Source organism: Hetaerina americana, unplaced genomic scaffold (genome assembly GCF_022747635.1).
Source record: "Hetaerina americana unplaced genomic scaffold, ioHetAmer1.1.p SCAF_7, whole genome shotgun sequence".
Lineage (NCBI taxonomy): Eukaryota > Metazoa > Arthropoda > Insecta > Odonata > Calopterygidae > Hetaerina > Hetaerina americana.
In genome coordinates this window covers 10,701,977-10,719,922 of record NW_027287316.1, presented here as the reverse complement: position 1 = coordinate 10,719,922, position 17,946 = coordinate 10,701,977, and the positions used below count along the sequence as shown (strand labels likewise).

At 40.7% G+C, this 17,946-nt stretch overlaps 1 protein-coding gene across 1 annotated transcript in view; it reads right to left on the bottom strand.

Moving 5' to 3' along the window:
• Positions 1 to 17,181, bottom strand: part of LOC139696747 (sodium-coupled monocarboxylate transporter 1-like) — a 56,928-nt gene extending 39,747 nt beyond the window's left edge. Inside the window, exon 1 of the mRNA XM_071595586.1 lies at positions 16,663 to 17,181. The gene's annotated coding sequence lies outside the window, so the exon portion shown is untranslated. The remainder of the gene's footprint in view (positions 1 to 16,662) is intronic.
• Positions 17,182 to 17,946: the final 765 nt, after the last annotated feature.

Genomic DNA, 17,946 nt, shown 5'->3' with positions numbered 1-17,946 from the left:
TTTTTTCGACCGTTGCCACAATATCATGAACTAAAAGTGCAAGTTGGGTTTTAAGAGATCTTACTTGATAATACTAAATGCAAAAAAAAACAAAGCACCATGTCTTACCAATTTTAAAGTACAAATAGGATCACATTTTCAAGACTTGCATCGAAATCTTTGGAGTGTACTTTACTGAAGTGAAAGACAGAAGCCTAGAAGTGCACTGTGGCAGAGCGAATATTATATTAAAGTCCAGTATTATTAAATGCCTATGGACCGAAAGGCAGAGCCTCTCGGTCCATAGGCCTTTAATATAATACTGGTCTATGGTTCGGTCGCTGTGACGTGATGCGGACTATCTCCCAGTATTTCCATGCTCCGCCGAGTTTTTTACATCGCTTCATATTTTCATTTTTCCATCAATCAATGAATACATTGAGTTACTCATTGTCGTTTTATACCAGATCTAACTCCTTGTGACTTTTTTCCTTTTCCCCAAAGAGAAGAAATAATGTCATGCAAAAAGCATTTCATCACTAGGAGCAGGTGTAAGGGAACTAAACATGTTCCACCTTTCAAAATCTGCCTTTGACGAAAATATGAAGTCAAATCAATGAAACCTGTACCACTTATCTATTAAAAATTTAGCTAACTATAATATAAAGTTGAATGCTTTTAAATAACAAATTTTATGATTTCACTTTTTTAAAGAGCCTTCTTACCGTACTCAGGGGCTCGATTAAGGCATTACAAATAAAGGGAATTTTCCATTGATAATAGGAAAACGACGGAGTCATACAGTCGCAGATACGGCATTGCATTTATGCGAGTGGTAATTTATAGCGCGGCAGTGGGACCACCCCGTTAAGTCGGAGGCTGGCGGCTAATTGGGTCACTGCAGGAGCCAGAGTCCACTTGTCCTCTATTAATTACTGCCCTTGCCGTCGAAAGATTGGCTCACAATTGCTGGGCCCAACTTCCGGCATCGCGAGCCTCGCTGGTGTCATTTGATATACGCATTAAAATGACGTGACCTCCAGGAAGGGGGACAAATGACTGAACCAGGTGAACAGGGAGGGGGACACAGTACTGGAAGAGCCAAGCCGACTGTCGGCGTATAGCAGGGAATGAAATGAAACATTCAAAGCGACGGAGGCATTGAGAAATAGCAAATAATAGTTTCGAACGTTTAATAATAGGGTATGATTTACGGAGCCAGATTATGTCATGGAGAGGAATTCTAATATCCAATAATCCAAAGGACAGCAAACTTCGAGGAATAAAATTTTTAGAGTCTTCAAAACGCACCCTATCGCTATACGATCAAATAAAGCACTAATACAAAAGCTTACAGTGAGAAATGAAGGGTAAACTTTTAGATTTTTACAATTGAATAATTTTTATATTCAACGTATTCGAACACATTGCGGTTTTAGGGGTGATATGAATGGAATGCGAGCATGATATTGACCAAATGATAACAACTTTCCCATGGATATTGATATACTACACAAACGGTTTCAATGTACTGCATCATCTTCATGGTCTTCCAGAAAAGTTTTTACATTATGCTAATATTCATCAGCATTACGCGATTTCTGATCAGATTTCCAGAATTCTGTAATTAAGATTGTATGCTAAATAGCGTAATTACGAGCACAAACTCAAAGTTTAATTTAAAAGTTAAAGCTTTTGTATTTGGCAATCTTATGTCTCAGAGAAATGGGCCATATGTGTAGTAACATAAGGAGAATAGAAATTCTTTGCAAATTGATGCTGGAGGAGGCGGATGATGGAGATGGAACAAGGAAGTACGTAGAAGAGCAGAGGAGGAAGAGAAGGATAATTGGTGACACACCCTCACGAGTCCAAGGGCCCCCAGGGGGATCGGGAGGGGGGGTCGGGTACGTCCTCAAGGGGGTGTGCTCTCAGAGGCTGCTTCGGCACCCGACCGCATCCGCATACTATATGCGGCAGCCCGGTCGATGGTGCCCGAGAACAGCTGACTGCTATCATTGATACTCTCTCATAGGGAAACCCTCCCACTCCCTCCCTAAGCCTTAATCGGCAGCCGACCGCCGGGCAGCCCACTTGTAGCCCCCGCCAACGCCTTGGAATGCGACCGCCGCCCCCGTCAATCGAGGCCCTTCGAGTGACCTTCCCCTGCGAAGGACCCCTCCCCCCGGGCCGCCCACTTCTCCTTAATCCACTCCTCACACCCATACACACACGATTGCTGCTTCATTCAGCACTCTGAGATTGAACTGGCTTGCCAATGGCCAGTTAGTTATTTTAGTACCCTGCAAGCCATCTCTAGGGTGTGTGGCAGGAGGTGAATACACACCAGCCTAATTTTGACCAGAATATGACCCTGCCTCGGTCGGACAATGTTATTCTGATCCCTTCTCGTTCGGGAAAAAAATGGCATCTTAAATCTATCAGTTCTACACTAAATATCTCTAATATTATTGACATGATCTCTCCCACCGTAGTACGATGGGGGTAATAATACATTTTCAACATCACTGCTAAAGAAACCTCCTTCCAATTAAAACAAGAGATCTAATCTATAATTTAACCTTCGGTTTGTGAGTTATTTCCAGCCTAACTCCTCTAATATTTTGGATACGCTGCTAAGTTTATCATAACAACGTTTTACAAATCTTGCTCCCCTACGCTGCACCCAATTCAATACGGCAATCAATGCAACTTCGTGAGGACCCCATAACTAGCAGCATATTCTAAATGAGGCCTCACTAGTGATATATAATATTTCCCGTTGGCCCATTCATCACATTTACCCAGTAGTCTTCTAATAAATCCTAATTTTTTGTTAGCTTATGCATATATTCCCTGTATGTGTTTCAACCAGGATAGGTCGTGAGTGAGATTAACGCCTAAGTATTTCATCGACGGAATTGCTCTTTTTCAAAAAATTCATCACTACCCACTTTTTTAAGTTTCATTCAAATTACTAAGGGTCACACCAGCGTTGCATAGAATGACGATCATTTGATAAAGCTGCTGTGTCCTCAGGATTACGGATATCTCTCTAAATCACTGCATCGTCGGTAAATAAATGTATCTTGTTTGTGACTACGGAGTGAATGTCGTTTACGTTGATTGGAGAGAGCACAATTATGGAGAAATTCTTCTTGAACTTTTATGGACCGTTTCACACGATGCTTAAGTTCAGTTACTGAAATCAGGATGCTCAGTATTGGATGTTAACTTGGTGGTTTGTCCCAGATTAATCCTTAAGGTCGTTCTCAATCCCAAGTCTTGAGTCTAGGCAGAGTGATATTTTATCTTTTGAGCCGAAGAACTAAAGATGAGGTCTGTTTAAGGCCAATCAGTTTCAATCAACAATCAACGATATCAGGATTCGTACCATTCCCAAGACTTCAGCCACGAGACGTGTGACTCTAGACTAAAGACACTTTGTAGGACGGCCTTTATATATTTGATTTGAAATGGGATTTAGGAAAAAATCCCTTCTATATTTTTCCCACCTTCCTTGTACCTATCTCGATTGAACGGCCCTTATATATAAAAGGAGGAAAAGTAATTTCGCGTGAACATAAAGTCTACCAAACTGAAGGATATTTAACCTCCTGTAGAGACATCAGACGGAGCCTCTGCATATATTATCACTGTAGAGCTGTAATAATACTTTATTGAGAGTTGTGGAAAGAGCAAGAGTGAAGGGAGTTTGACAGTTTCGATATCTGAAGCATTCATAATCGAGAGAAAAAAGAAATAACTTGATGTAATTATATGTGATGTATAAGTGTAAGTCCAAGAAGAAAAATAATTATGTTGTCTTCTCCGATGATACGAGGGTAGGCTGAAAACTAATGCACACATGCTTGTAGGCCACAAATAAAATGACCTTTAGAAGCACTCCTGGTGGCATGTGGGAGTAGCATTCCCCTTCAACACGCATGTGCAGGTTTGAGGTCGATAAATGCATTAATACTTTTATTATTTCTACATAAAGAGTAGCAGGAAATATTTATGCTTACTGGTGGTAGTTCGGATGCATTAATTTCAAACGAGCACAACATTTATTTATACATTTGAAGAACATACGTATGTACATATTTGCACAAGTCTTATTAGTATTTATTTTTTTCATTCAGTTGTTACGAAACGATAAATGAAGATGTAATTATTCCTGATGTTGAAAACCGCTAATTTTAAGGGGTAAAACTCAAATTTGTATGGCAATTACTGAACTTTGGCGGCCAATTATCAAAACTTTGAGGAATGATAACACGATTACACGACTCAAACGCTTACACGCATAAAAGCCTTCTTTAATTTATCACCTAGATCATAAAAATCCGTTCTGCCAACTTTGATCTACTGATCGCACGAATTTCATCTTATGGAATGCATAGAAATCGAAAGGTTTCCACAACAACATGAGCCAGTAAGCTCATTTCAAAATTACGTATGGGTCTACTTTAACTTATGGTTGATTGCTTCACTTAATTTTGATGTCGATTTGGAAATATTACTTATTTTGTTACCTTTCCGCTTCTAGAAACCCTTTTATTTTTTTCTGACTCAGTAAACTTCAATGAGATCGTTAGGCTAAACTTTGCGAATAATGGTTTGAATAATCCTCCTAGCTCAACAAAAACGATCCATGTCTATTTATTGCACATCAACACATTATTTTCAAAAAGTATATACTTCACGAAAGATTTAGACCTTTTCGATTTCAAAGAAAATATTCTAAAATCCCTCTAAAGTCCCTCCTGTGACATAAACTTTTCCAGGATACTTTCTCATTATTTCTCAACGATGGCAATACCATAGTAGAGTAAAGTAGATCTGTAGAAAGCATAACCGATAGTATATGAAGTTAATGTTTCATGAAGTTAATTGCTGAACAAGGTTTCAGACTAAACCTCCTGGGAAGATGCCAAACTAAGAGTTAAAACTTGAGTGGAGAGAAATAGCTCAGAGTTCAGCTGCTCAGTTGAGCAATGCCGAATGCTTTCTTTGACATATCCTGCACCATGCCATCGTTGAAGAAGATCCCTTCATTGAATGGTAAAAAATGCGAATTTCTACAAATAATAAATACGGAGAGAAATACGCACATAAGTCTTAGCTCAAGGATTGGTTCAGTTGTTAATCTCATTTCTATATTGTTTCCCTTAAATTCACCTCTGATGCGTGTGGGAAATGTGTGCGAAAGGTTATCAATAAGTTACTAGGAAGTAATCAAAAATTAACATAAATAATGAGATATAAGTTCATGGAGTAAAGGTAGGCGTTTCATATGCTGCGACATGAAAGCTTTCACTTTTACTCCTCACATGCAAGTGCGACTGCTAGTAGTGACACTAAACTGTGAGTATCTACAGTAATTGCTACAATTTCGGCTATCCAGTATAAATATCCCCTGAGAGAATTCGATTATACATCGGAAGAAAGGGTACAAAACAACTTGCCCAAAAAAACCTGCGCAAGGTGGGTGCCACATTTGTTGAATGCCGGTCAAGAGCAAATGCACAAACGATTTTCGTAGTATTGTTGGGACCGATTCAAAAGGTAACCGACCAATTTTGTGCGGCAATTTGTCACCATGGATCCACCACTGGCCAGAAATGGGTCCACCGCTACACGCCAGAAACGAAGCAGCAGTCGAAGCAGTAGTTGGAAGGGCTCAGCACCAAAGAGAGCGAAGTCAATCGCATGTGCCGGAAAGGTCATGGCCATTGTGTTTTGGGATGCGAAAGGGATCCGGTAAATTAAATACCTTGAAAAAGTCAGAACAACTACAGTTGAATATAACTCCAACCTTCTTGACCAACTGTATGTCGAAATTTGCGAAAAGAAGCCTTGCTTGAAGAAGAAAAAATTATCTTTCACCAGGAAAACTTACCTGCTCACGAAGGTGCGTTGTCGATGTATAAACTACGGAATTTGGGGTTGGATTTGCTCAGCCATGCCCACTATTCTCCTGATTTAGCACCCTCAGACTTCCATCTGTTTCCATACTTGAAGAAATTTATTTCTGGGAAGCGCTTTACGTCCAATGAAGAAGCTGACAGGGCCGTAGATGGATATTTTCACAGCCTTCTCACTTCCAGGAAGGAATACTGATGCTAGAGAAACGCTGGACCAAATAGGTAGAAGTCGAGGTAAATTATGTAGAAAAATAAAATCATTATTTAACTGAAAATCGCAGACTTCCATTGCCAGGCCGAGAACTTTTCACTTTACCCTCGTATTTTTTCTCACCCGCTCGGGGTGGAAATGACTTTTTCAACAACCTATCAATATTACTGCTTCTCTCTTACAATTTATATTCATGGTACCCCCTTTCTCAATACAATGAAGTTTGTAGCTATGTTCTTGAGATATATTCAGGGAGGTTTGAGCTTATTTATTTTAATCTTCGGTCTTCAAGTGGTCCTCAACCTAATCATTCCGGCCATTCAGTCTAGTTCATCGCAGCATCTACTATTTACAAATCTAGTTCCCCTCCGCACCTATGTTTGATCTCTAGGCATGAGAGTCGTAAAGCGATCGTAGCTACAGCAGCTGCCCAGTATATCTTTCAGACATGTCAGCGCAATATTTGGAGAAAATATTGCTCCGGCCATCGTATATTAGCGCCATCGCTCCGTGCCTAACAGGCGCCTCATAAGTGCTGAATCATTGCCCGAGGGCGCTGACGCAGCGTAGAACTCTTCGAGTTTTTAGTAAAAGTTAAAAAACTCCAACGCTGCGTCAAATTCTGGCACCCAACGACGTGCTTGGCATCCACCCGTCCACTCTTAGGGAACTTCGGATGGTGCCATCCCCGACATGGGGGGTGGAGGGGGTGCACGATGCACGAGGCGTCCCAATGAACAGCAACAAATATTTGTTTGCAAGCATTTTAGATTAACACATCACTCCCGTCCGGAAATATCTTCAAAAACATTAATTAAGAAAGTAAACTTTAAGGTCAGCGTCAGTTGGCCGGATCGGTTTTTATTAAGGCTAACTTCAATGTTTAAATATTAAAGAGTCGATATTCACGTGTATTAAATTGCCAGTAAATAATACATTTTATAATAATTGATTGACTAGCAAACAATAATCCCGTTCCTTTATCAACAAGATAAATAATTAACATCAATTCGAAACAGTTTATTCAGCAGATCCTTAATTAATTTCAATATGTGAATAATCAATAAAGCTTAAAGATGCGTGAATTAAGATTTCGAGAAACTAATAATTTCTTATCGAAGGCGAGATCCAACAAAATTTGTGTTAAGTTTTACGACCAATATTAACTAAAATATGTTTTTACAGACTGGTCCACAAAAAAATGAGCTTACAAGAAAAACAATCAAAACACAATTAAAGAAAGATACCCCTGGAATGGATCCTTTTATCAAAGATAATCTTCTGAATAAAGTTTGTAGTACTACTTTTTTGGGTTTAATAATTGATGAAAGCTTAAACTGAAATGAACATATTAGGCACTTATGCAGTAAACTTTCCAGAATTCCCTGTGCCCTAAAAATCCTAGAAAATGTTGTAGATGAAGCAGTTTTAAAAGCATCCTACTTTGGTCATTTCCAATCGCGAATGTGTTAGGGAATTATCTTCTGGGGCTCTGATACGGGTGTTAACAAAGTATTCATATAGCAAAAAAGAGTTATTAGATAGATGGCCAAATTTTCAAAAAGTAAACCATGAAGACTTCATCTTATAAATCTTGAAATATTACTTGTAACATGTTTTTACATTTATTATGCATGTATGTATGTTCGATAAAACTTGCATCTCTCTAAAATAAATTAAGTTTCCATTGTTATGCCACGAGAAAAAAAAGAAGGTGCATGCAATACTGCATTCCAATTCTTTGTATCCAAAGGGTACCCCTTTATGCTGGTATTAAAATGTATAATCATTATCTGCAGGTAATCGAAAAAAGACCAATTACTGCCCACGGCCTTCTTGACTTCAGTGAAGCTTTCGATTAGGTCACCAAAGCTTTATTATGAACGAGACTCCATCTCATGAATTTCTCTTCTTCCACCACATCTTGGCTCAAGTCTTACCTCAGCACACGTTACAAAAACGTTATCCCCAATTCATACTCATCTGAGTGATTGGAAGTGGCTCGCGGCGTACTTAAAGGTTCTACGCTTGAACCCCTACTTTTCTCCCTATCACGACTTCACGATCTACCCTCCCACCTTAATCGCTACAAATATCACCTACACGCTGACAATATACAAATTTATCTTCATTCTAACACCGTAAACCTCCCCGATGCCATTGCAAATATAAACTCTGATCTAGACTCAATCTTCACTTGGAGCATCAAGAATTTCCTCAAAATTAATCCTAACCAAAAACACTTATCATTGGCAATGCTAAGCTCCTCTCACGAATCAACGTTACTGAATTTCCGTCACGTAAAATGCTGGACTCTCCAATACCCCTTCATAAAACAGCTTCTGATATTGGGATTATTTTTAACGAGACTCTGACATAGGCCATTCAGGTAAATAAAATCTGCAAAACCATCAACTGTTCTCTTCACTCTCTAAAAAACTTAAAAGCATTCTCTTTTTCTCATTTCGCAAGCAGATTATCGATGCTCTTATACAGGCTTATGCTGCTGTACAACCACACTTCTACTACTGCGATACAGTTTACAAAGACTTATTACACGAACTAACTTTTAAACTACAACGAACTCAAAACGCCTGCGTACAATTAATCTGCGGTCTCAAGAAGCGAGATCATGTCTCTGAAGTTAATGCAAATTTAAATGGCTAAAACTTGAGAATAGACGGAATCTGCATATACTCTCACTTCTCTTTCATAGCACAAATAATTAGTACCCAATACTTATCTGATAAACTTGTCCTCATCAACAGCATGCACAGTGCCAGCACCAGGAGTGATTATTATTACTTAATATCTCGACGCGGCACAGTAATTTACAGCAAATATTTTCATGTAACAGCCTGTACTCTGAAACATTTTGACTAAGGATATTAAAAATTGGCGGTTATTATATATCCATATATACTTATTGCACTGTACTCCATTTTATATCGTATTGTTTATGTTTTGTACTGTACCTCACACTGTTATATATTTATTTACTATACTTTAGTTTATTATTCATTATTTTACTATCTAGTAGGGTTTACGCAAGTTTTTCACACACCCCTTCTTTATGGGTGTTTGCTTGCGAGGGTTTTTATTAGGATCTTCATGTCTGAACTCCCTAGGTTTTTCCCGCAAAATTACATCTTGTGCTTATTCCTTTGTTATATATATATATATATATATATATATATATATATATATATATAATATGTAATAATATATAATATACATATGTGATTTTATCATTTTTTTCTTTTTTATATCGCTTTATATTTCCTGTTCTTACTATTATTATTGTTGTTGTTATACACTTGACATAGGGTTAAATGGAAGAAGGGACCTTATGGTCTCAATTTCGCCCGAATAAAGACGTTTATATCTCTATCTCTCCATCTATTCGTCCGCTCTCTTGAGTGGGGTCGCCGCTTCCTCCCAGCCCGCCCCAAGGACGACTCGCTCTTATAGCCACGATCATTCTCCGCGGGGTACTTTTCTCTCGAACATGACCTACATCTGCCTCCAGATCTTATTCCTTCGGTGGCCATGAATAATTTGCTGATGCTCACGTATTGATGGCCATCTTATCGGCACGACTGTATGATTTAGAATAGTCATAAATTATACGAGGATCCCATTCGAAATGGTGTTTCTGCTTTAGAAATGCTTCCCAATGATCGATTCTTGAGCCGAATTGAAGAAAACAATTTTCGATCTAATATTTCTCTGAGAGGAGTTTTCTGAAATAGGAGTATTTGCAAAATATGAGAACGATAAGTAGGTTAGATGCCATGTTTATAGAGTAGCAAAAAATGGCAAAGCTTGAGAAGGTTTAAGGAAGGAAATAGAAATACTAAATTTTAAGGGAAAAACAACTGTTTTAAAATGAAAATAAGGGCATAAAAAAACAAAAAAAAGTTTTCATTTTTAAATAGAGGTATTGTGAAATGGAACCACCTACCTGGAGAGTTTTTGAGCCATTTCCATCAAATGTTACGAGTTTTATGAATAGGTGTAAGGCAGCAAGGACTGGGCACAGGACCGGGTGATAAACTTAGTAATTTCTGTGTGCAATATTGGCGCGGATACGATCTGGACGGAGTGAGAAGTTGGACTGTGATAATGGGTGATTTTTAACGGTTAGTGATTTCGGTTGGGATGTAATACGGAGCCACGAGTGAAATTGCTTTGGGCTGGGCCATGTCTGGTATTACTTTGTATTTTCTTCGATTACTTATGAAGTGGTTTAATTTTGATTTTTTAATGATTGTAGAGAATGATTGATTTTTTTAAATGACCGCTTTTATTATTGTTCTAAGTTCAATAAATAATAACTTGTGCGCTACCTGGCAATGTCCGTATGCACATATTATCATTAATATTTGATAAATCACCCTCTTTCTAAACACTAGACAATAATTTAAAATCATACCGCAAACCTCAAATTAGCCATGATTTCTATCTCTCTATTGTCACGAAATACCGTAATTGTATCCAGAAAACTTGATGGGAATATGAGATGTAGATACATCAGAGGAACCGTTTAAGAGAATGCCATCGTGGACTCTGAAGACCGTGGGACTTCGGATGCGTGCGTTTCATAAATGATTGAAACTGGCTATTCTGGGTCTTCCTGTAGGTCGGCGCGGAAAGCTAGGATTATTTTGCCTAGACAAATTCTATCCCAAAATTAAGCAATCTGGGGAAAAAATGTATATCAGATCAAAGTACAAATTGCTAAAATTCTTCATTAGAGCACCTTTATATATCAACACACCAATATCAGAGCCTCTGCCAGTTATGGTATGCTTCCTGTAAGGCATCAGCAGGACCCTCGTTCAGGCACCTCGTCGTGGCCTCTTTGGCATAATCAGGGGTCCAAAATGGAACTCATTGGAGTAATACCAAGGTCGTGCTCAAAGACCCATGTCTCGTTACCAGGCAACACCTATTCTGAATAATTCGGGTCACTTTCACCGTGATCCAAGAGGTCCAAGGCAAGATTGTCATACAAGCTGTCTTCTGACAGCACCTTTGGTGACCATCTTGGCACACCTTTTTCATGGCTAAATCTTCTGTAAGAGTGCAATACACTTAGGTTTTCTGAGTATACCTTTCTTCTGCTGACGTCCTGATACTTGGGGGTCAATCAGAATTGAGCATGTGCGTCACTTTTTGCACGTTTTCATCACACTGTGTTGTTGATGGGCATTCCTCTACGTCAACCTCCCCGTTACCCTTCCAGAACATCCTGGGCAAGCAGAAAACCATTACTTGGGACATTTCTCCATCTCCATAAGCATCCTTAATCATGGTCAAGGTCTTTAAACCCAATTTCCCCAGCTTAATGCACAATTTTATCGTTTATCATAGCCTGTGGAAAGTGGAATCTTGAATTCGTGACCGTCGAACAGGGGTCCAGTCTAGCAGCAATCCGCACACTGTAAATGCCCACAGTTAATTGACGTGGGTTGCATTGCTTTACCAAGATCACCTCTATCACCTTTCCCACCACCAATCACCCCACTCCGGCCATCTGTATTGGTTGCAAAATAATATTCTACTTATATTTGGGACAGTCCCTTTACTTAACTGTCTCTGGTCACTACGAAACAGACACAAGTCAACATCAGTCAAGAAGGAGCATCCTCAAATATGCCCTTTGAATTTTGGCTGCACTGGATGGTCAAGAATGAATAAAACTAGAAATGAAAGATTCACCAAGAAAGGAAACTCTAGCCTATCTTAAGCCTATGTCGACTGTGGGGGGTACTGGACCAGAGGTGAATGCAGTGGAGAAGGAAATTTTGAGGGTAAGTGGTGTTGCTTAGAGACTCAACAGAAGGCGAAGGGAAGTTGTGGCGATCTCAACTCGCACTCCATTTTGAACGGCACGCGGTGCCCCCGGAGGCCAAGTGAGACCTTAAGTTTACGCATGAAAACTTCCCAGTTAAACATCACCGCATGACGAACACTCATCACGGAGAACATGGTGCGGAATGTTGTTAATGTCATCGTATTTTTCTCCCTTCTCCCACCCGTGTCGATGACTCTGCCGCACTTGAATGAGACCAAGCCCTTGAAATAATGTTACCCATTAGCAACTCCTGCCAATGGCTGTGAAATCAGCATTTATGAACCAGGTAAAATGAATTTCTTTTAAAGACTGCTCTTGGCGTGCATTACTTACCCCGAAGAAATGGACTCCACAGTGTACTCGTAATAACTCTGAGGAAATAATTATAGTGCATTGCGAACTGTGAAAGGAGAACAAAGAGAAATGAAGGGAAGACAGAGTAATAATATAAGGTGGGCTGAGTGTGCGAGGTTAAGAATCCACACCACCGGAGGAATCGAATCAAGAAGTGCAAAGGAATGGCATATTTACGATCCCCGATAACAGGAGGGCGATTGCGACTCTGGAGAGATAAGAGGCTAGAATAGGAGCTGGAAAAGATGCCATCATGAAATGCATTCCATCTTTGGTTGAGAAAAAAGTCGGAAACTCAAATTAGACAATGTGCAGAAGTGCAGTGGGACAGATGTTCAAACCGCTGGATTTTGGGATGCCAGGCTTTCATTCGCGGAAAACTTGAGTTTGTTTTAAAGCGAAATATTAAGGAAGTGCACAAAAGACAAGATTTTGAGGAAAAAATTTGAACTGTGAATGACGACGGGTTAGGAATGGAATAGAGAACCTCCCAGTTAAATTAGGGGTATGATGGGATATAATTTCATTTCAAGATGAGATCAGTGAGTCAGCGAGGCAATGCGAGGGTTTCAGCGATATTCATTTCCTAATCTCCATAGGCTGGCGTAATATTGAGTAATCGGGTAACTCGAGCGATATCCTAAATACTGTCCATATCGACAATATCTTCCATTTCGACCACAATTGTCATCCCTCTCAATATCGAATGCAAAGGCGAATCAAATGCAAATTTCATATAAAATGTATGCATGGCGACCAGGTCGAAACAAAAAATATTGACCTAATTTATTTAGATCGTCAAATGGCGCAAGCTTAGGAGCGACAAGGGTGACAATTGAGGAGGGGAGAGGGAGGAGGGGGGAGGGGAGGAGGGTCAGGCGTGCGTCAGTGGCTCTCGATGCTCCTGCTATCTGATGAAGAGGCTGTTCGTTGGCGTATATCTTAGGGGGAGGGGGGAGTTAGATGGAGGAGAAGGTCTCAGGGCACCCTTGGCTCCTTAATGGCCGGGCGGGTTGCACCAGAATTAGCCTCGGATGCGGGGCTCTTCTTCCCTTGGAGCAGAACCACGACGCGAATCAAAGGCGGAGAGGAGATAGATAAGTCCGTAAGAAGGACACGAAATCTGACCATGAATTTTCAGAGCGTGATTGGAAGAGGTGGGAAGGGATGAAAGGAAATTGGAAAGAAAATGAACGGAGATGAATGAGGAAGAAATCGGCACGCTCCGTGTCGGAGAGGGCGGATAACTTGTAAGATATAGTCGAGAGAATAAGCGGGCATCCTTGAACAAGAACATACTTGGATAAATAATGAATACGCTCCATGTTACATAAGTTTAATTCGAGAAGTAAGGTCTAAGTTTTGGTGCTAAGAGCTATTGTTAGTAACTGATTATCCTGCTTAGTGTAACTTGTGCCAATTTTACTAACGGCTTTTAATGCGGGATGAAATATTTTCTGGTAGGGTCGAAAAACTCGAGTTTAGAAAGATTTCTCGACCAAGAAGCAACCGATATACTCCATGAAGATACGGCTAAAAAAATGTCCAACTTCACCTTACTCACCTAGATGCCACTAAGGCGTGTGGTAGGGGATGCTGGGTAATTAGACATTAGATAGTGCATTGGTAAATAATGACATTCGGGAAGTTTAATTAGTAGTTAGTTATAAATACCACTGCGGTGGTCCAGTGGGTAGAGCGATGGACTGCCGACCGGCGGGTCCCGGGTTCGATTCCCGGGCAAGGACTCTGGGCACCTGCAGCTCCACCCAATCTATGTGATTTTTCGGGTACCAGGTCTTCCTGGGAAACCATAACCGGCACATACGCCGTATAGGGCTTAGTACTGTACTGGGTGAACTCTACCATCACCTACTAAACCGACCTTCGGGTTGATTGCTGTGTTTATGGTTCATATATATATATATATATATATATATATATATATATATATATATATATATATATATATATACCTATACATTAAAATAGGAGGGCAAAAACTAGAGCAGGTAGAATAGTTTACGTATCTCGGTAGTGTTTTTGGACCAACACGGTCAAAATAGTAGGGACGTAAGGAGAAGAATTGCGCTAGGCAAAGAGGCTTTCACAAGGAGGAGGGAGTAAATGACGGGGACATTGAGTAAGGATGTTAAGAAAAGACTCGTTAAAACTTTTATATGGAGCGTGGCTATGTACGGCGCGGAAACGTGGTCATTGAAGCAGGAGGATAGACGTAGACTGGATGCTTTTGAAATGTGGGTGAGGAGAAGAATGGAGAAGGTGAAATGGACAGGGAAGAAAACAAATGAGGAAGTGCTTGGTATGTTGGGCGAAGAGAGGGGTTTGTTGGGAGTAATCCTATGGAGGCAGGAAAAGTGGCTGAAGGGGGTATTGACCGGCAGCGGAGTGTTGAAGACTGTAATTGAGGGGAGAATGTTAGGCAAACGATGAAAGGGAAGGAACAGGATAGGGATGTTGGACGGGATGAAGGGAGGAAGAAGAAAGTACTCAGAGATGAAGAGGGACCTGATGTAGAGTAGGATGTTTTGTTTTGCTAGGGGTCACAAATTATTTAATTAGTAATTATGTCCATACAAAAACCTACCTTAACCGGTAGATTACCCAATAATAATATATATATATATATATATATATATATATATATATATATATATATATATATCTATTTATAAACATATAGAGCATGAACACAGGGTATCACACGGCCTTGCCGTCAAAACGTCTGAACTACACATGTGAGTGATTGTCCTTTCTATGTCTTTTTAAAAATCTACAGTTTATCAGTGTTTTTGTGTATATATTTCTACGTCACCAATGAGCATTTTATTTCGAAGATACACACGATTTTAAAGAAAAAGAACCATTTTGACTCCTGATGACGATGGCCGTGCCGTGGAAACGTCAAAACTACATATGTGAGTGTCCTTTCTTTGTGCTCCTACGCTTTAAAAATTTACATCCGTGTTTTTATATATTTGTGCGTCGCCAAAGAGCGTTCCATATCGAAGAAATGTGTATATATATATATATATATATATATATATATATATATACATTACGTAATATTTTGTTGTCGGTAAAATATAATAACATATGGGTCAAATTTATGCCAATTTAACCAATTGACAATAAAACTTCTTTGGGATTATATATACCAAACAATTCCTTTCGGACTCCCTTAAGATTTAAGAAAAAATTTTGGGCCTCGGTTTAACGGAAAATTGTTTACCATGGTAATTTGCTTTATTCTAGTCAACTCCCGTTTTGTGAAAAGCAGCTACAGGATAACTATAGTTGGATCAAAATAATGTAGAAGCAGCCGCCAGATAGCGTAGAACTGAAGCATTTAATGCATGCGTGTGAATAAAAATGAAATTGAATGAATGAATGCAAAAATGAATTATTTATTTACTTTTGTTATTTCCTCTCTAATTTCCCTCACCATATCATTTGCCCATTTGTAAGAGTACGGCTGGGGTTGATTCTTCTCATAATACACAAGAGTCTACTTTAATGACGAATTCTCCTGAGCAATCTTGCATTGATGGAATGCAGAACCCTTGCGCAAGGAAATATGAATGATATTGTTCAACAGTTCACAAAATTGTGCCAACAATTCTGAGTTTATTTTGAAATTTAATTGTTTTTACCGGACATATGATAGTAGAAGTACATTAGTTGAGGCACAATGACTGTTTGGCTCGAGCCGCCCATTCGCTTATTTAGTATGAGTACAAGGTAAACCCAGTCAAAGTTTGGCACAACTTTTGAGACTTACTTAGAATTAGAGATTGATAACTTACAATCTTTTGAAGATATTGGGTGGAGCATTCCGCTGTTTGGCAGTGAATCACGGAATAACGTACATTGAACCAGACCGTGGAAAACAGAGTTTCGGTGTCATCGAAGATTGTCAAGAGTAAGAAGACAATTAAAAGTGGGTGGAGGAGGCAATGAATAAGGAGATCCTGAGAAAGATAAGGTGGACAACCAACCCTTTGGAGAACTTTAATGGGAAGATGGGATGAGTGTGGGGATCATTACGAATGTGACCTGGAGAGGAACACCGAAAAAATAACTATATGAATGAAATCATGAAATATGTGGCTTACTGCTCCTATGTGGATGTGAATAGACTAGCCGGAGATATATACCGATAGAAAAATTCCATAGCAACGAATCTCAAAAAAGAGATTCAAAACCCAAGAAGAAGAACTTTACGCGTTTCGAATTATGAAATGAATATCGTACCGCATGGCACGGCGTGATATATCATTGCGGACAGCTCCCGTCATCTAACTTACCTTTCGCGTCAAGACGGGCGCGTTGCGCGCCTAACCCCTCGTCCCAATTTGTGCGGTCTTAACTCTTTCCTCGGCAGAGGCGGGTGCGGTCTGCGGCGGGCGAAGAGAGCGGTGAGGATGCGATGGGACGACGTTTGGAGAACAAGAGAGAGAGATTGCGTTCCCTTGACGACGAGGGTGGGGACGTCTCTCTCACAAGTACACACGCGCACACGAACGGCAATGGTTGATGCCCAGGGAGCGGTACTCACGCCTGATCGCCGGCGAGCGGGAGCGACGCGACTGCAGACATGCCTATGGTTCCGGTCGTTCTATAATGGTCTTGCAATAAATGAATACGGCACGTTTGGGAACCGCGCACTGAGTGGGACTAATGTAGGATCCCAACGAGTCCAAACTTAAGTATTTTTTGTGTTTGCCAAAGGGACGTCGTCTTGTCTTCAGCGGGCTGCAGTCCCACGGGGTACGATCCTCGTTGGGATGCCCTTGGAGGTCATCGCGGGACGTCGTTCTGATCGGTCGGGGCGCAAGGAAAGTCCGTTCCCGTGCTACGCGGGTCCCTTTAAAAGGAGGGGGAGCGGCAATTGAGGGGGAGGGGAGCGTGGAGGCGTGGGTGGTGGAAGGGGCCACGCACGCCGTGCTTCTCTTGTTTCTTTGGCGAGCCCGCGCGATGCGCACCAATGAGAGGAGGCGTCAAAGGATCGAGGGGCGACGCGTGCTGCATAATACGTACGAGATGGTGGCCGGTTCACCTCGGCCGGAAGGCGTCTGGGGGCAGCGCAATCGGCGGGCGCCCTGCGCAGAGGAGAGGCGGGCGATAAATCATGCCTCTCGGGCCCCGCGCTCATTCGTCCCCCGGGACGGCGAGGGCGAGAGATAAAGAAGTGGGACCGCCGACGAAATGTACGGTGAACGGCATCTGTGAATGACGCTCAGTAGAGCAGATGAATTTCGTGCTTTCAAATTCCTCACTGCATGGAGAAAAAGAACGGAGGAAAGGAATGTAGGAAATCATAAATGAGGGGACTAAGCTGCAAAGGTTTCCGATGTGATATGAAGATGACCTGATCTAAGAAACCAAGGAGCATATTTCCGCAAGTTATGTTGTTTGCAATCGCAGAACCACGAAATCAGGTTATTTTCCGAATGGATACTTTCGCTAAGGGGTTGGAGGATAACCCTGTACCAACTCATGCCACATTTAGTGCCAACAATGACAAGTATGTCATTGACAGACTTGGGGAAGTTTACGGGTTACGCACTCGTATCAATAACCACCGCTCC